The sequence below is a fragment of the Bos taurus genome, chromosome 4, assembly GCF_002263795.3.
Source record: "Bos taurus isolate L1 Dominette 01449 registration number 42190680 breed Hereford chromosome 4, ARS-UCD2.0, whole genome shotgun sequence".
Taxonomy (NCBI): domain Eukaryota; kingdom Metazoa; phylum Chordata; class Mammalia; order Artiodactyla; family Bovidae; genus Bos; species Bos taurus.
Window position 1 is genome coordinate 55,033,649 of NC_037331.1, and position 20,291 is coordinate 55,053,939.

Consider the following 20,291-nt stretch of genomic DNA (forward strand, 5'->3'; position numbering starts at 1 on the left):
CCTTCTCCTGCCTTCAATCTTTCCCAGCATCAGGGCCTTTTCTAATGAGTCAGCTCTTTGCATCAGGTAGCCAAAGTATTGGAGCTTCAGCATCAGTCCTTCCAATGAGTATTCATGACTGATTTCCTTTAGGATTGACTGGTTTGATCTTGCAGTTTAAGGGATTCTCAAGAGTCTTCTCTCATACCACAGTTCTAAAGCATCAGTTCTTCAATTGATGAGGAATGGTCTCACATACACACATGACTACCAGAAAAACCTTAGCTTTGATTATACAGACCACTATCAGCAAAGTAATGTCTTTTATTTTTAATATCCTGTCTAGGTTGGTCATAGCTTTTCTTTGAAGGAGCAAGTGTTTTTTAATTTCATGGCTGCAGTCACTATCTTCAGTGATTTTGGAGACAAAGAAAATAAACTCTCACTGTTTCCATTGTTTCCCCCTCTATTTACCATGAAGAGATGGACCCAGATGTCATAATCTTTGTTTTTTTAGAGATGAAGTTTTAAGCCAGCTTTTTCACTTTCACTGTCATCAAGAGGTTCTTTAGTTCCTCTTCACTCTCTGCCATAAGGGTGGTGTCTCTGCATATCTGAGGTTATTAATATTTCTCCTAGCAATCCTGATTCCAGGTTGTGCTTCATCCAGCCAGGTATTTCAAATGACGTACTCTGCATATAAGTTAAATAAGCAGGGTGACAATATACAGCCTTGATGTACTCCATTCCCTATTTAGAACCAGTCCATTGTTTCATGTCCAGTCATAACTGTTGCTTCTTGACCTGCATACAGGTTTCTCAGAAGGCAGGTAAGGTGGTCTGTTATTCCCATCTCTTTAAGAATTTTCATAGTTTGTTGTGATACACACAGTAAAAGGCTTTACTGTAGTCAATGAAGTAGAAATAGATGTTTATCTGGAACTCTCTTGCTTATTCTATGATCCAGTGGATGTTGGCAATTTGTTCTCTGGTTTCTCTGCCTTTTCTAAATCCAGCTTGAACATCTGGAAGTTCTCAGTTCATGTACTGTTGAAGCTTAGCTTGGAGAATTTTTACCATTACCTTGCTAGATTGTGAAATGAGTACATTTGTGCAGTAGTTTGAACATTCTTGCCAAATTCAGACTTAAATGGAAGAAAGTGGGGAAAACCACTTGACCATTCAGGTATGATCTAAATCAAATCCCTTATGATTATACAGTGGAAGTGAGAAATAGACTTAAGGGACTAAATCTGATAGAGTGCCTGATGAATTATGGATGGAGGTTTGTGACATTGTACAGGAGACAGGGAGTAAGACCATCCCCAAGAAAAACAAATGCCAAAAAGCAAAATGGCTGTCTGACAAGGCCTTACAAAAAGCTATGAAAAGAAGACAAGCAAAAAAACAAAGGAGAAAAGGAAAGATATACCTATTTGAATGCAGAGTCCCAAAGAATAACAAGGAGAGATAAGAAACCCTTCTTCAGTGATCACTGCAAAGAAATAGAGGAAAACAATAGAATGGGGAAGACTAGAGATCTCTTCTAGAATATTAGAGATACCAAGGGAACATTTCATGCAAAGATGGGCTCGATAAAGGACAGAAATGGTATGGATCTAACAGAAGCAGAAGATATTAAGAATAGGTGGCAAGAATACACAGAAGAACTATACAAAAAAGATCTTCATGACCCAGATAATCACAATGGTGTGATCACTCACTTAGAGCCAGACAACCTGGAATGTGAAGTCAAGTGGGCCTTAGGAAGCATCACTACAAACAAAGCTAGTGGAGGTGAAAGGATTCTGCTGCTGCTAAGTCACTTCAGTCGTGTCCGACTCTGTGTGACCCCATAGACAGCAACCCATGAGGCTACCCTGTCCCTGGGATTCTCCAGGCAAGAACACTGGAGTGGGTTGCCATCTCCTTCTCCAATGCATCAAAGTGAAAAGTGAAAGTGAAGTCTCTCAGTCATGTCTGACTCTTCGAGACCCCATGGACTGCAGCCTACCAGACTCCTCCATCCATGGAACTTCCCAGGCAAGAGTACTGGAGTGGGTTGCCATTGCCTTCTATGATAGGATTCTAGTTGAACTATTTCAAATCCTAAAAGATGATGTTCTGAAAGTGCTGCACTCAATATGCCAGCAAATTTGGAAAACTCAGCAGTGGCCATAGGACTGGAAAAGGTCAGTTTTCATTCAAATCCCAAAAAAAGGCAATGCCAAAGAATGTTCCAACTACCACACAATTGTACTCATCTCACATGCTAGCAAAGTAATGCTATGCTCCAAGCCAGGCTTCAGCAATATGTGAACTGTAAACTTCCAGATGTTCAAGCTGGTTTTAGAAAAGGCAGAGGAACCAGAGAGCAAATTGCCAACATCCGTTGGATCATGGAAAAAGCAAGAGAGTTCCAGAAAACATCTATTTCTGCTTTAATGACTATGCCAAAGCCTTTGACTGTGTGGATCACCATAAACTGTGGAAAATTCTGAAAGAGATGGGAATACCAGATCACCTGACCTGCCTCTTGAGAAACCTGTATGCAGGTCAGGAAGCAGCAGCTAGAACTGGACATGGAACAATGGACTGGTTCAGAATTGGGAAAACAGTACATCAAGGCTGTATACTGTCACCCTGCTTATTTAACTTATATGCAGAGTACATCATGAGAAATGCATGAAGCACAAGCTGGAATCATTTGCTGGAAGAAATATCAATAACCTCAGATATGCAGATGACACCATACTTATGGCAGAAAGTGAAGAAGAAGTAAAGAGCCTCTTGATGAAAGTGAAAGTGGAGAGTGAAAAAGTTGGCTTTAAGCTCAACATTCAGAAAACAAAGATCATGGCATCTGGTCCCATCACTTCATGGCAAATAGATGGCGAAACAGTGGAAACAGTGGCTGACTTTAATTGGGGGGCTCCAAAATTACAGCAGATGGTGACTGCCGCCATGAAATTAAAAGAGCCTTACTCCTTGGAAGAAAAGGTATGACCAACCTAGACAGCTTATTAAAAAGCAGAGACATTACTTTGCCTACAAAGGTCTATTCAAAGCTATGGTTTTTCCAGTAGTTATATATGGATGTGAGAGTTGGACTATAAAGAAGTTTGAGTTCTGAAGAATTGATGCTTTTGAACTGTGGTATTGGAGAAGACTCTTGAGAGTCCCTTGGACTGCAAGGAGATCTAACCCGTCCATCCTAAATGAGATCAGTCCTCGGTGTTCATTGGAAGGACTGATGTTGAAGCTGAAACTCCAATACTTTGGCCACCTGATGTGAAGAGCTGATTCATTTGAAAAGACCCTGATGCTGGGAAAGAATGAGGGCAGGAGGAGAAGGGGATGACAGAGGATAAGATGGTTGGATGGCATCACCGACTCAATGGACATGAGTTTGGGTAAACTCTGGGAGTTAGTGATGGACAGGGAGGCCTGGTGTGCTGCAGTCCATGGGGTCACAAAGAGTTGGACACAACTGAGCAACTGAACTGAACTGAACTGAACCATTCTTTAGCACTGCCTTTCCTTGGGATTGGAATGTAAGCTGAGCTTTTGCAGTCCCGTGGCCACTGCTGACTTTTCCAAATTTGCTGGCATGTTGAGTGCAACACTTTCACAGCATCATCTTTTCAGATTTGAAATAGCTCAACTGGAATTCCATCACCTCCACTAGCTTTGTTCATAATGACATTTCTTAAGGCCCACTTAATTTCACACTCCAAGATGTCTTGCTCTAGGTGAGTGATCACACCATTGTGGTTACCTAAGTTATTAAGATTTTTTGGTATAGTTCTTCTGTGTATTCTTGCCACCTCTTTTTAATATCTTCTGCTTCTTTTAGGTCCATACCATTTCTGTCCTTGATTGTGCCCACATTTGCATGAAATGTTCCCTTGGTATCTCTAATTTTCTTGAAGAGATCTCTAGTCTTTCCCATTCTATTGTTTTCCTCTATTTCTTTGCATTGTTCACTTGGGTAGCCTTTCTTATCTCTCATTGCTATTCTTTGGAACTCTGCATTCATATGGGTGTATCTTTCTTTTTCTCCTTTAGTGATCACCTAAAATTCACTTTCACAGCCTAGGTACCCACTTTATTACTTCTTCCTTAAAGCTATTGAACAAAGTATTTAGAGTGAATAAATCCACTCAAAAAGGAAATACTGAAAATGTAAGGGAAAAAATACATAAAAAGCTGGACCTCAGGAGAAGAGTCAAAGACTCACACATCTTAAATACTAGAAGTGTGTGAATTCATGCTGGCACACTTAAGTAGGTCATCTAATCAGTTGTTTGCTGTGCTGTTGGATATGAAGCATGATAAAGTAAGCAAGGAAGAAAATGTGTGTGCTCCATCTCTATAATACTAGAGAACAATGAGAAGAGATCCTGACCAACCACCTCCACAAAAGCAGTTTTAACCTCAGACCAATGAGGAGTGACATAGCAAACTACTGCTGATGTCTGACTAGCACAGGGCATTGAGCCAGATAAAAACTTTCCCTTTACTGAAGATTTTGATCCTTGGACAGATCTGCTGAACCAGCTGAAACCTTGAAAGGACTAAGCTAACCACCTCAAGAATAACATACAACAGCAGAATGAGTTTACAAATAATTTAATTGTAGTATATACTATAGTAAAGATCAGACAGCAACATACACTAGTAAATTTTAAGAGACTGGTACATTGTGAAAACTTGTCTATATTATGAAGGATGCATTTTGTCTCAGATACGGTACTGTAAATGATAACTTGTTCTTAAGGTCTAAATAATATTTTGAAATTAGTTTTTCTTTCTTTTCTCTACCTTAGTGAATCATTAAAACTGAAATTAAACCTACAAAGCAACAACTCTATCTATAAATTCATTCTAACACTGAATTCATTCATTCCCAGCTCCTAGAACATTATTCATGTCCTTCTATTCTTTGCAGCATACATAATTAAATTAATAAATTATAATTTAGGTTAGCCTATTATAAAGAGACTCAATTTAATGAAACAGTCTTTAGAAGAGACCTATTCCTAGTACCTTCTGTTGTCCTTTCGAGAGCATCAACCAGTATCTGAAGTGGGTTAGAGGAGAGCCTGTGACACTGGACTGAAAGCCCAGCCCAACTCACACCTATTAATTTGGATGAGTTCCTGAACCTCTCAAAGCACTAGCTTTCCTACCTCTTAAAGAGAGTCATAACAATAGTTACTTCAACAGGCATTAGTCAAGATCTAATGAATTAATGTGAGCAATGCCCTCTGCCCCATACCTGACAGAGTAAGTGCTCAATAAATGATTGCTTATTATCATGTTTGAAGAAGAAGTCATACAATAGTTTTACTATATACTGCTCTATTACAGAAATGTAACTGTATAATTAAAGTTGAAAGGAAATGCTCCTATTAATGAAAATTTTACATTTCCAGAATATAAAGCTGATTCTACTTCCTTGCATAAGATCCTTCAGTGATTCCCCATAATCTGGCTGACCACATGCAAATGCTTTGTCATGCTATACAAATTCTCTCATCATCTCCCTTCTTGCCCCACTACTCCCTGGCTTTACCTACTCTCTCTCTGACTTGAATAAATGCAACTATCATATTCACAGTCCCTGAATATTCCATGCTATCTGTGTCTCTGCACCTCTTTCTATACTGTGGCCCTTATGTGGAAGGCCTTCTCTTTTCCTTCCTTTAATCTCCTGCCAAATGTGCTCCTCCTTCATTACCCAACTCATGAATCTTTCCTTCTGGATAGTCTTTGCTGATGCTTCCCACTTTCTAAGCAAGAGTAATAACGCTTTCCTTTCTATTAGATTCATTTGTCTTACCAGGCATTAAAGGCAGGTGTTCACCTGTTTGCCCCTATTAAGCCATGAGTTTACTGATGGCAGGCATGGACTTTGTTCTGTTTGTTATCTCTCCAGCATGGAACATGATCTGTGACTTCTGTCACTAATATTTGCTTTAATAAATGAATTTGTGACCAAACATACGAACATTTTTTTTTTTTTTTACCAATTCTTACCACCTCCATTGATCCACCCTGATCCCAATCCAAATCAATCACTAAGTTTCCTGGCACACATCTATCTTTCCATAGTCTTTGCCCAGCAAAGCCATCAGATTGCTACTCAGTACCCTCCAATGATTTCCCATCCCATTTAAAGTAAAGCCTGCTGCTGCTGCTAAGTCACTTTAGTCATGTCCAACTCTGTGCGACCCCATAGATGGCAGCCCACTAGGCTCCCCCGTCCCTGGGATTCTCCAGGCAAGAACACTGGAGTGGGTTGCCGTTTCCTTCTCCAATGCATGAAAGTGAAAAGAGAAAGTGAAGTCGCTCAGTCGTGTCCAACTCTTCGCAGTTCCATGGACTGCAGCCTACCAGGCTCCTCTGTCCATGGGATTTTCCAGGCAAGAGTACTGGAGTGGGGTGCCATCACTTTCTCTGAAGTAAAGCCTAAGTAATTACAATTACCTCAAGGTATGAGTGACCAGGACGCTATTGCTTCATGAACCTCATTTACTCTCACTTCCATTCTCCACCACATCACTCCACTCATACTGGCCTCCTTTTCATTTCTTGAACATACTAAGCATACACTTGCCTCAGAGCCTTTGCACTTTACAGCTCTCTCTAACTGGAAATCTCTTTACTCACCTACCAACACAGCTCCTTCCCTCACTTTGTTTGACCCTAGGCCCCAATATCAGTTTATTTTAGAGCCCTCTCTGTCAATCCATATAAAATAACCCCAACAACAACAATCATGCCCCAATTCCCCCAACTTTCTTATCCCTCTTCTGCATTTTTCTTCCTAGCACTCATCTCTATCTTATTTGTATTTAATATACTTTTGCATGTGTTTATTGCTTGTCTTTCCCATTTGTATATAAGCAATTGATAAGTGTGCATTCAGTAAGTTAGTATTTTTAACGTTATGTTCAATATAGAATAATATTCTCTTCTTTCTGGCTAATTAATAGTTTTGGTTGAACTTCTGCCACCTCCATTTCTTTTCCTTTCTTTTCTTAACAGAAAAAACATGGAATGGGACAAAACTGAGAAATGTAAGTTAAAGAGCCACATTTAGAATGTTATTCTTTTTATAGTATGAAGGCAGAGGGCTTTGGGAAACTTTATATAGTAGGGAATGAGTCTTTGAGTCTATTTTTTATTCCTACATACATCACCTTCCCCATCATACTATTTTCCTTTCTCATCAGGTAGTCATTACTTTGTATTTTTTCTCCCCAGTTTGGAATTCTCAGTGATTTCACACCACTCCCCCATTCTGATCACTGGTCACTTTCTTCTATATTAGACACTCTCAAGAAAGAGCTTCTATCTTTCTTCCTACTTTAGAGACTTCTCAGGAAGCATCAGAAACTCATGCATGCTAAATCTTGAGAGGATTTGAATTTTGCCAGAGATTAAAGTCTTAAAATAGAACACTAAAGTTCTACCGTAGATTATGAAACACCAGCAAGAATGAGCAGGAGCTAAAAAACTTTATGTTAGTCTTGTTAACCCCTAAATTACACTTCTAGGAGGTCATCTCTGCAGTGCAACGTACTAGGTAAAACAGAAAACTAATTAGCCATCTCAAGAGTTGAACTCTAGCTTTTGCTAAATATCAAGCATATAGTGGACACCATGAAGACATGTGTTATTTCTTCAATTAAAGACTTTGTGTCTTAACTTAAAGGAGAATTTCACAAGGTCTCTGGGTCTCTACAATTATGATTTTACTGAGTTTTATTGTTTTACAGCTTCCTTGTTATTTTTCCTATACTTTCCATGTCTTCTCCTGGTCCAGAATTCCTAGCAAACTTCTAAGTATGTAGGCCATAATAAACTGACATTTTTTCCATAGGCAATGGGAACATTTTTATAGAACTTTTGAAAGTACTTACATATAACTACCAAATGGGCCCTCATATAGGGAAGTTGAGTGAGTCATCCAAGGTCACTGAACTGGCTAGTGACAAAAGATGGATGAATCATCTTTTGATTCACGTAGAATACCCATCTATGTGAGGGAGGGCTCTTGGTGCTGTATCATCCTCATATACAGGATGACATTACTGGCCTATGATTGTCAGGACTCGCACTTTGAGTTGCAGTTCCAATAATATTGATGGATTTGCTTTGATCCACTCACAAATTCCTAGCTTTATTCATGACCCACAGTATATGCTTTTTTTTTTAAATATTCAGTTAATTATGAAAGTCTAATAATTACAGAAGATCCAGAAGTGGCCAAGTGTTTTGAAACCCTACAATAGGATTTTCTAACCAACTGATTTAAATTGAGACCTGGCATTCTGAGCAGCAATCAGCAGAGCACCAAGTAATGAGTTCCAGGAATACCTATCCAATTAGACATGCCTGGGCTTACAGTCCTAACAGGTGTTTAGTCTTTGTTTTTGTAATGCAGTTTGTTGTTGCTAAAATATTAAAATATTTTAATGTATTTTTTATCACACAAAGGTTTCTTGGTGAAGGGCATGGATTTTTTAAAGCAATTAATAAATTACGAAATTGTTTTATAAATATTTTATGATGACTGAGGTGATCAAGTCAAAATTGCACTTATGCATCAGGTTTTTAAAACCAACATTTTACTTCATTATTTTTGACTCCTAATCCAGTAAGGACTCTAGGAAAATAGTTAACTGTAAAGGAAATACAGAGGGCTTCCCAGGTGGTTCGGTGGTAAAGAATCCACCTGCCAATGCAGGAAACTTGGGTTCGGTCCCTGAGTAGGGAAGATCTCCTGGAGGAGGGATTGGCAACCTACTCCAGGATTCTTGCCTGGATAATCCCATGGACAGAGGAGCATGATGCACTACAGTCCATGGGTTCACAAAGAGTCAGACATGACTGGGCATGCACACACAAAAAGTAAGCAGAGGAACTGAGGCAGAAAAGCTAAATCAGTATTGAGACTCCAGATTGAATAACTGAACAAGCCTGTGACAAAGCAACTTTGTCCTTTCCCAATCCTCCCTTTACACTTGCCATTTGTTAGCATGGGTCACTGCTGTCACATTAACTACTATGTATTATGAATGCTATCAGCAGGTTGAACTAAATTCCTATGAAACTTTCATTTGGAGATTTGGGCCTTGTCTTCATTTCTCTGGGGTTGTGCTTAGATGTGTTGCCATGTAATTCGGGAAGGTAGGGATCAAAATGGTCCCAAATGTGTCTTTATTTCAGGCAGTGATCTGCAGATAGGATATGTTGTGTTTTCAATAAATACTTGATAACCAACACATATTTACTTAATGTTATCTTTTTCTTGCATGCGTGCATGCTAAGTCACTTCAGTTTTGTCTGATTCTGTGACACCCTATGGATTGTAGCCCACCAGGCTCCTCTGCCCCTGGGATTCTCCAGGCAAGAATACTGGAGTGGGTTGCCATTTCCTCCTCCAATATTAATACTAATACTCCAAAAGAAAGAGATCCTTTCACTGCTACATAAACTCTACCCTGTCCCCTTATATTCAGAGATCAGGGGAAGATAAAAGCCTACAGATATAGTCTTTTCTTTTTCAAAAATTTTTATGCAATTTTAAAGGTTACTTTCCATTTATAGTTATTAGAAGAGATTGACTAAATTCTCCATGTTGTACAATACATTCTTGTAGCCTATCTTACATCCAATAGTTTGTTCCTTCTACTTCCACCCTCCTATATTGCCCACTCCACCCTGGGAACCACTAATTCTATTCTCTATATCTGTGAGTCTGCTTCTTTTTTGTTATAGTCACTCATTTGCTCTATTTTTTAGAATCCACATGTAAGTGATATTATCTAGTATTTGTCATTTTTTGTCTGGTTTATTAAACTTAGCATAAGACCCTCCAAGTACATCCATGTGGCTGCAAATGGAAAAATTTCATTATTCTTTTTATTACTGAAACATAGTTTATTTACAATATTAGTTTCAGTTATACAGTAAAGCGATCTAGTTATACATATATAAATATATATATATTCTTTTTTACATTCTCTTTCATTATAGGTTATTATAAGAAATTCAGTATAGTTTCCTGTGTTATACTGTAGGTCCTTGTTGGTTGTCTATTTTATATATAATAGTGTATATATTTTAACCTCAAACTCCTAATTTATTCCTCTCCACCCTTCCCTTTGGTAACCATAAATTTGTTTTCTATGTCTGTGAATCTATTTCTGTTTTGTAAATAAGTTCATATTTATGCTTTTTTTTAATTTAGATTCTACATATAAGCAATATCATCTTGTATTTGTCTTTCTCTGGCTTACTTCACTTAGTTTGATAATCTCTAGGTCTATCCATGTTGTTACAAATGGCATGATCTCATTCTTTTTTATGGCTGAGTGATAGTCCATTATATGTGGTGGAGGTATACCACATCTTCTTTGTCCATCTATTGATGGACTCTTAAGTTCCTTCCATATCTTTGCAATTGTAAATAATGCTGCTATGAACTTTGGGATCCATGTATCTTTTCAAACCCATGCTTCAGTTTTTTTTTTTTTTTTTTTTTAATGTATATATACTCAGAAGTGGAATTTCTGGATCACATAGTAGTTCTATTTTTATTTTTTGAAGAAACCCCATAGTGTTTTCCAAAGTGGCTGTAGCACTTTGGATATAGTCATTTCTTGACTATTGGCAGAAGATAATTTCAAATTAAACCAATTTGTTCTTTTCTTACTCCCATGGCATTTAGTGTAGATGTCACCCGTCATATCATACATTGGAACCTCTTTAGGAAATAAAGGGAAGGAGACTTAGCACTGGACACTGTGAAACACATTTTGCCAAGTGTCCTCCACAGAGCAAAAGCATTAGAATCACTGGTTATCAAAGACTAAACAACCAGAATGAAACAACTTGAACCAGATTTTCCAAGGCTGGAACCCAGTAACCTGCATTTTAAATAAGTTCCTGAATGAGTCACATGCTAGAGAACTACTGACTTGCTGGAGGGTAATTTATAACTCTCATTCTGCTCACTGCCTTTTAAGAGAGTTTAAAAAAGGAAAAGATTAAAGTACAGGAATTCACTGAAGCTATTTGCAGAAGCAGTGGGTAAACAGTGTCCAATGCAGCAAAGCCTAGAACAATCTAACTATAGTACAAATATAAAGTAAGGTAACCCTTTCCATAAATACTCTTAAAGACATATGTCTCCTGGTATAAAAATATCTTTGTGAGAAATAAACAAAAATTGAGAATGGAAAAGTTGGCAAGGAAATTTTAAAAAGCAATTGATCATTGACCACATATAACAGACCACTTCCCCTTTTGTTAACTTTTGCTCAATGTAAATCAAAAGTCCACAGGAATATCACTTAAAAACTGTATATTTTAAAAGTTTGCTTCCTGACTTTCTAATCTAAATCCTAGATGTGAAAATAATTAGCTTTTAATTGGGAAAATTCATCAGGTTATATATTGAGTTAGATAACATGAATTCTTGGCCTGAGTTAAGATAAATAGAAATACAGTGTATAAACAAAAACAAACAAGGCAATGTGAGGGGGGAAGAGACAGGGGATAGAGAAATAAATGGCTAAATTTACTTGGAAATATGTATTAAATACTTCACATCTACCCATAAGAGATTTCAGAGTACTATCTTCCAAGGAATAAAGTCATCCTGAAATATTTTTCTGTAGTAGAATTATGCAAAGAAAAATAGTATATGTTTGCATTTGGGGTGGGTATGGCCAGAAAGCATTTAAGAAAATGAAACACTTCACTCGCCCTAAGCACTGACTGTAATAAAATCTTGGCACTTATGGGTTTAACATTCATAGGTTTGACTACTGTAGACTGACCTGGGTCCCTTGCATGCAGTAATCTGTAATTTTGATGAGAAACAATTTGATTACATGTATTGAAAGGGCAGAATATCAGAGCGAGTCTTGCAGTCCATCAAGGCACCTGGGCAGCAGCTGAGCAATGAAAACATGACCATAATTATACATGTGGAATAATACTTATGCACCATCCCCCACTACCACATCAAAGTTAGTTTTTAAAATTGGTGATAGAAGTAAATAAAAAGTCAAAGAAACAGATAGATCTTTGCAGGAAAGAATTTTTAAAGAATAGCATATCATTGATAAGAAGAAATGTGTATGTGCTATAAACTCCTGGGCATAGCATAATTATTAAACATATAGACCTTGGAACCAGACTTCTTGAGTTTTAATCAAACTGATTTCTGGCAAATTCTCAGCAGTACCTGCTTATTTTTCTCATCTCTAAAGTGAAAATAATGATCTCTCAAAGTGTTATAATGAGGATTGAAGTTAGTTAATATTTATAAAGCGTTTACAGTAGTACTATATAAGTATTTGTTTAAATAAATTCAGATAGAATTAGCATGACTATTCCAGCTAGGACAGAGATAGCTCATTAAATGAGAGAGAAAGTCTTAGCAACCTGTGAAAAGTCAACTTGCATAGCAGGCATGTGTAGCATAATGGAAATATGACTTTTAGGAAATCCAGGAGTAAATAAACAATATATATATTTTTAATTTGGGGAGTTTTTATAAGGATCATCCTCTCTGAAGAGCAAACATCCACTATATTTTACATTGAACTGATAAAGACAATCAACTATTTCAATGGGGAAAAGCTTTATGTGCCAAAAAATATAAAACAACTTCACATAATACTCAACTGATAAAAAATAATGGCATGTATCTGTCTTGGGGATTCATACAAACTTTTATTCTATAGTAACATCATCTATGAAACAAGCATATTGTCTTGATCTTCTTCGTCTTTTTTTTTTTTTTTTTTTTGCTTTTTCAAGTGTATTCCTTGGCACTTGACAAATAAATGAACCTAACCATAACTGTAATCATAACTTGACTATATATACTCCATTTCCTCAAGAAGCTGTATGAGCATAAAACATATATTCTCCCCTTCTATCCTGCAAGGCTGTCAGTGAGGCTGGCCTTTAAATAGGACTCTGGTGCACTCCAATTTATAAGCAAGCATTACTTATTGTTGGGAATGCTCTCTAAAAATGAAGAATGCAGGTTCTGTGCTATTGGGAAGAATAAAGCAGCTTTCAAAGAATGGTGACATCCACACAACAAACCTGCTGTCATTATACTGAAATAAATGTGAGAAATTCAATTAAACTCACAGTCTGAAAGGTAATTTAAAGGCCTCTTTCTTCAGCTTGGTGTGTATAAATGCTCAATTTTTATTCCTCACTTTGCTAGGATCAGTAATATCAAATACATAATAGAACCTGCAGCTAAATGCTACTTTTGTTCAGAGCAGACTATTTCTATGATTCTACACTCATAAACTACCCAGCCCCCAGTGTCAAACTGCAATTTCCCTCTTAAGCAATTCACCTTAAGATAATTATTTCCCTGCAGTTTTGTTTAAATTCCAATTTTAACAGGCCCATGTGGCTTGTTTAAAAAAAAAATGCAACTTGAGATATAAATGATACACGGTAGTTGATCTCATTTATCTTCATCACCAAGGTATCTCATTCCTCTTTACAGGCAAGGAAAAAGTAAATGTCATATGAGATACTAGATTTCTCTCAGAAGTCATAGGGTGCACATTATTACTGCTCTTTCTCTTCTCAGGGACTGAAACACTTTTAGAAAAATATTCTGAGTGACATAAAATAGGGAAATGACTTAAACTGTGATCCCTGCTAAATTCCTGTTATCATCTCTATGCAGTTAAATTATTAGCAGCAGGGCCAAATGACTACCATCTCTTTAGGCTGTTGGCTGCCTAGTTGGTTCCACTACTGCCAATGATGTGCTGCTTGAAAGACCAAAAAAGCAGCTGAGGTCATCCTGCCTTTGAGGTCTAAGTAAAATTCAATGTTAATTTTAATGTCTTTCCTCTGCTCCTGATAATTTCTAGGACCTAAAATTTCCTGGCCACTTTTGGCTTTGAATTTTTTCAGTTTCCAGTGGATTCAAAGACTTCTATCTTGTAGTCATTCTCTTCCTTCTGCTCTGTGAAAGCCCAGATCTGGAATTTATCCCTTTCTCCAATTTTTCCCAACCCACTCACTCAAGGTTATCATGTTGCGTACTAAAGGTTTGGAGGACCAGGACTTTAAGTTTTACCAAATTTGAACATTTTAATACAGACTAGGCACTGACCAGCCTTCTCTCTTCTAGAAGGCTTTTTCTCCTTTCAGATCCCCTCCATTTATTATGTACATCAATTTAGCTCATCACTGCCTATTCAGTCCAAAACTTGACACTAAATGTCTTCAGATCCTGAAAGTAAGGGTCCCATTCTTTCCATTCTTCAGTAGCACCTAAGAACTAGTTGATGGTTTGAGGGTTTAGAATTTTCATTCTCGCATACCAGTCTCTACGCATACTTTCCTAACCATTCCCTGCTCCTATAGGAGAAGGCAATGGCACCCCACTCCAGTACTCTTGCCTGGAAAATCCCATGGACAGAGGAGCCTGGTAGGCTGCAGTCCATGGGGTCGCTAAGAGTCGGACACGACTGAGCGACTTCACTTTCGCTTCTCACTTTCATGCATTGGAGAAGGAAATGGCAACCCACGCCAGTGTTCTTGCCTGGAGAATCCCAGGGAAGGCGGAGCCTGGTGGGCTGCGGTCTCTGGGGTCGCACAGAGTCGGACACGACTGAAGCGATTTAGCAGCAGTAGCAGCAGTATATATATATGGAAATTCCCCGCTCCTATATATATATATATTATATATATATTATATATATGCAAACTCTACCATTCACATGAGGGATATTAAGTCCATCTGGGACCATTAGGACCAACAAAGTGGTTTTACTCCTTTGACTTAACCTGTCACGTCTGTTGAAAATATTTGAGGTGGTCCAAAACTAATTGAGCACCTCAAACAAACAACTAACTTGGTCCTCCTTCCTTTCTCTCCCTCCCTCCTTTTCTTTCCTTCTTGCCAGAACAGCTAAAACCAAAGTTTTACCAGAAACTCATGCTCATTTGTGAGAATGAAGGAAATCTGGGTCAATAAATTTATACTCATAATCATGAAACTTGCAGGTCCCTTCCAGAATACTACTGTTAATATTTTTTTCTCTAAATGCATAAAGCCTAGATTCAGGTACTGTGTTATATATCTTTGTGAATTGAATTTAAATCTCTGACTCCAAAGAGGTAAAATAAAATTTGCATTGTTTATGAATGCAAATATTTAAAACTGCACATCAGTTAAATGTCTTATGCTCTTTGTGTGTCCAGGCCATGAAATATAAAACAGACCCAGAATAACACTGGCAAAAATAATATTTCTCTAGTCCTGCTCCTCTTTGCCTAATTAAGAAAAAAAAGTAGGCTTCTCAAATCCCTTCTAAGTAATTCTAGAAGCCACCTCTCACTCTGTTCTCAAGAGCAACCAGACAGGAATTCTCATCCCTTTTCCTCAGGCCCTACTTCATGGAGCAATGTCTGCTACTGAAGATTCTGAAGCCAAAGCCAAAGGTATCATGATTTGTGCCTGGGCTCCCTGCTGTTCTACTGTCCCTTGATTCCAAATGTAGATGAGCATGGCTTCCTGTTCAGACATCTATCGTGTGCTCAAACAGTACCCCTTCTCTCATGTTGAAGTAAACATTTGTGACATAATCAAGTAAGGTTTATTGCCTTATACTTTATCTATCTTGCTGTGATTTTAGTAAAGTATCTCTTCTTTTTAAATTCTCAAATATAATCTCCTCTCTGTAAGACATATAGTGTGTTAGGCTGGAATCCAAGCATAGATGCTACTCCCACCTCCAACTGGCTCACTGCTTATCTTTCTCTTTATTTAGGTAAGGTAAGGCCTATACCTTTCAGAGGTCCCTAGACATCCTTCCTCTCCGTGGAACTCTGAAAATATGCAGACCTTAAATTAGTAAAACAAAGACTCAAGCTGTGAGCCTACCTGCCATAGATTTGTCAACGGGTAAACACAGGATAGGGCAGAAATAAAAGCTGGAGATCAAGTCGTTCACTTGTTCTAAGACCCTAAATTTCCAGTTCTTGGAAAGAAGGATGATATTTTTAATGCTTCCCCTCTCTTCCTCCCTTCTCATTTTTGTCTTTCTTTCTGATTGTCTATGCTAAAGAGTACTGGCTTTTAAATTTTTCCTACAAAAGGTAGAGATAGGTCCAAAAATAAACTTGATCAGGAGGAATGGGTACTAAGTCAGGATTAACACTCTAAACCTGAGTAACAGAGGATCTTCAAAAACAACTTTAGTTTCAGTTCATGGTTAACAGCTGCACAGTTTAAAGAGAGCCTTCCAATAAGAAATCTGTGTGCTTAAAACCATCTGCTAGTGACTAATAACTAATGACTATTTTTGTAATTTTCTCATTAGTATCAGTATCTATTAAGAAAGTAGGTGATGGTAAGAGAATAAATAAAATAAAATATCTGTACAGAATATTTTTATCCCCTTAAAATTACTCCAGAAACATAAGATGGCATCTGACTTACACTATTGCTGGGAACATAGATAATAAGCTAGAGGGGCTCATTGCCCTCACTCTTTTGCCTCTCACAGTGGGACTACCTTCTGAGAACAGTGAGCATTTGGCATGCTGCCCTTCTCAAGAATAAAGTGCATCCTCAACTGTCAGTTGCTGACTGGTAGGCTTTAAAGCTAGGTGAGATCTTTGGACACATGAAAAGGTAATTTGCTGATGCACAATTTTCTCATAGTTTTTAAATTACTTTCTTTTATTCTTTTTCATTTTTCCCAAGTCATATGTTTCCTTTGATCTACTTTGAGGAAAGTTTATCTTCCTAATGTTGCTTAACTGTCAACAAGTCCCCCTCAAATGAGCCCAGAGATTAAGCCTTGATTATCTTTAGCATTGTAAGCTTAGAAAAAAGTGGTGGGAAAAGGAAGTAGCCTAAAATCAAAGCTTTCAAAATGCTTCACATTACCCTGGCATCACTGTGAAACTGTTTAAACAGTAGAAGTTATAAAGAAAGTTATCTCTGTGTCACTGTAATATATCTATATTTCTTCTTTAATGTCAAACACACCAAAAGTGTTTTTATTTTTTAAATGATTTATTTATTTTAATTGGAGGCTAATTACCTTAAAATATTGTAGTGGTTTTGCCATACATTTACATGAATGAGCCATTGGGGTACATATGTCCCCATGCTGAAACCCCCTCCAACCTCCCTCCCCATCCCATCCCTCAGGGTTATACCAGTGCACCGGCCATGAGCGCCCTGTCTCATGCATCAAATCTGGACTGGCTATCTACTTCACATATGGTAATATACATGTTTCAATGCTATTCTCTCAAATAATCCCACCCTCACCTTCTCCCAGAGTCCAAAAGTCTGTTCTTTATCTCTGTGTCTCTTTTGCTGTCTCGCATATAGGGTCATCATTACCATCTTTCTAAATTCCATATATATGCATTATTATACTGTATTGGTGTTTTTCTTTCTGACTTACTTCACTCTGTATAATAGGCTCCAGTTTCATCCACCTCAGTAAAAATGATTCAAATGCATTCTTTTTAATAGCTGAGTAATATTCCATTGTGTATATGTACCACAGCTTTCTTGTCCATTCGTCTGCCAATGGGGATCTACATTGCTTCCATGTCCTAGCTATTGTAAACAGTACCGTGATGAACACTGGGGTACACGTGTCTCTTTCAATTCTGGTTTCCTCAGTGTGTATGCCCAGCAGTGGGATTGCTGGGTCATATGACAGTTCTATTTCCAGTTTTTTAAGCAATCTCCACACTGTTCTCCATAGTAGCTGGCCTAGTTTGCATTCCCACCAATAGTGTAAGAAGGTTGCCTTTTCACCACACCCTCTCCAGCATTTATTGTTTTTAGACTTTTGGATAGCAGCCATTCTGACTGACATGAAATGGTACCTCATTGTGGTTTGATTTGCATTTCTCTGATAATGAGAGATGTTGAGCATCTTTCCATGTGTTTGTTACACATGTGTATGTCTTCTTTGGAGAAATGTCTATTTAGTTCTTTGGCCCATTTTTTGACTGGGTCATTTATTTTTCTGGAATTGAGCTGCATGGGCTGCTTGAATATTTTTGAGATTAATTCTTTGTCAGTTGCTTTTTTTGCTATTATTTTCTCCCATTCTGAAGGCTGTCTTTTCACCTTGCTTAGAGTATCCTTCATTGTGCAAAAGCTTTTAAGTTTAATTAGGTCCCACTTATTTATTTTGCTTTTATTTCCATTACTCTGGGAGGTGGGTCATAGAGGATCCTGCTGTGATGTATGTCAGAGAATGTTTTGCCTATGTTTTCCTCTAGGAGTTTTATAGTTTCTGGCCTTACATTTAGATCTTTAATCCATTTTGAGTTTATTTTTGTGTATGGTATTAGAAAGTATTCTAGTTTCATTCTTTTACAAGTGGTTGACCAGTTTTCCCAGCACCACTTGGTAAAGAGATTGTCTTTTCTCCATTGTATATTCTTGCCTCCTTTGTTAAAGATAAGGTGTCCATAGGTGCATGGGCTTATCTCTGGGCTTTCTATTTTGTTCCATTGACCTACATTTCTGTCTTTGCGCCAGTAACATACTGTCTTGATGACTGTTGCTCTGTAGTACAGTCTGAAGTCAGGCAGGTTGATTCCTCCAATTCCATTCTTCTTTCTCAAGATTGTTTTGGCTATTCGAGGTTTTTTGTATTTCCACACAAATTGTGAAATTATTTGTTCTAGTTCTCTGAAAAATACCATTGGTAGCTTGATAGGGATTGCATTGAATCTATAGATTGCTTTGGGTTGTATACTCATTTTCACTATATTGATTCTTCTGATCCACAAACACGGTATATTTCTCCATCTATTTGTGTCATCTTTGATTTCTTTCATCAGTGTTTTATAGTTTTCTATATAGTTTCCCACCACTTCATGGGAAATAGATGGGGAAACAGTGGAAACAGTGTCAGACTTTATTTTTCTGGGCTCCAAAATCACTACAGATGGTGACTGCAGCCATGAAATTAAAAGACGCTTACTCCTTGGAAGGAAAGTTATGACCAACCTAGATAGCATATTCAAAAGCAGAGACATCACTTTGCCAACAAAGGTTCGTCTAGTCAAGGCTGTGGTTTTTCCTGTGGTCATGTATGGATGGGAGAGTTGGACTGTGAAGAAGGCTGAGCGCCGAAGAATTGATGCTTTTGAATTGTGGTGTTGGAGAAGACTCTTAAGAGTCTCTTGGACTGCAAGGAGATCCAACCAGTCCATTCTGAAGGACATCAGCCCTGGGATTTCTTTGAAAGGAATGATGCTAAAGCTGAAACTCCAGTACTTTGGCCACCTCATGCGAAGAGTTGATTCATTGGAAAAGACCCTGATGCTGGGAGGGATTGGGGGCAGGAGGAGAAGGGGACTACAGAGGATGAGATGGCTGGATGGCATCACTGACTTAATGGACGTGAGTCTGAGTGAACTCCAGGAGTTGGTGATGGACAGGGAGGCCTGGCGTGCTGCGATTCATGGAGTCGCATGCAGTCGGACACGACTGAGCGACTGATCTCTGATCTGATATATAGGTCTTCTGTTTCTTTATGTAGATTTATTCCTAAGTATTTTGTTCTTTTCATTGCAATGGTAAATGGAATTTTTTCTTTAATTTCTCTTTCTGTTTTCTCACTGTTAGTGTATAGGAATGCAAGGGATTTCTCTGTGCTGATTAATAACTAAATGTTAGAATTACAGAAGTGTTTATACATTTTCCCTTCAGTTCTATTTTTATCTTGGCAGTCTGACTGGTATGCCTTTGCATGTTTACAATATTTTTGCTTTTTTCTTTGTAGTCTCAAGAAACTGTAATAAGAGCCTGTGTATATACACCAAAACAAGTGATAAATTAAAAGACTAATGTTATCAGTTTTTTGGACAGCATTTTACCTATGACAAAATGAACTGATTAAACAGCTGTGTTTAAAAACAGAAAAAATAGAGCCAAAGTTTAAAAGGTTAAGAATGATAAAGGACTCATTTTCTATTTCCTAATATGTTGGATCATGGAAAAAAGAAGAGAGTTCCAGAAAAACATCTATTCCTGTTTATTGACTATGCCAAAACCTTTGACTGTGTGGATCACAATAAACCGTGGGAAATTCTGAAAGAGATGGGAATACCAGACCACCTGACCTTCCTCTTGAGCAACCTGTATGCAGGTCAGGAAGCAACAGTTAGAACTGGACATGGAACAATGGAATGGTTCAGAACTGGGAAAGGAGTACATCAAGGCTGTATACTGTCACTCTGCTTATTTA

The 20,291-nt window shown here is 37.8% G+C and overlaps 1 long non-coding RNA gene across 1 annotated transcript in view; it reads right to left on the bottom strand.

Moving 5' to 3' along the window:
* The window catches only part of LOC132345096 (uncharacterized), a 262,772-nt gene that overhangs the window by 126,705 nt on the left and 115,776 nt on the right, over positions 1 to 20,291 (bottom strand). The window contains exon 2 of the long non-coding RNA XR_009494224.1: positions 11,838 to 11,954. This is a non-coding gene — a long non-coding RNA (uncharacterized lncRNA). The remainder of the gene's footprint in view (positions 1 to 11,837; positions 11,955 to 20,291) is intronic.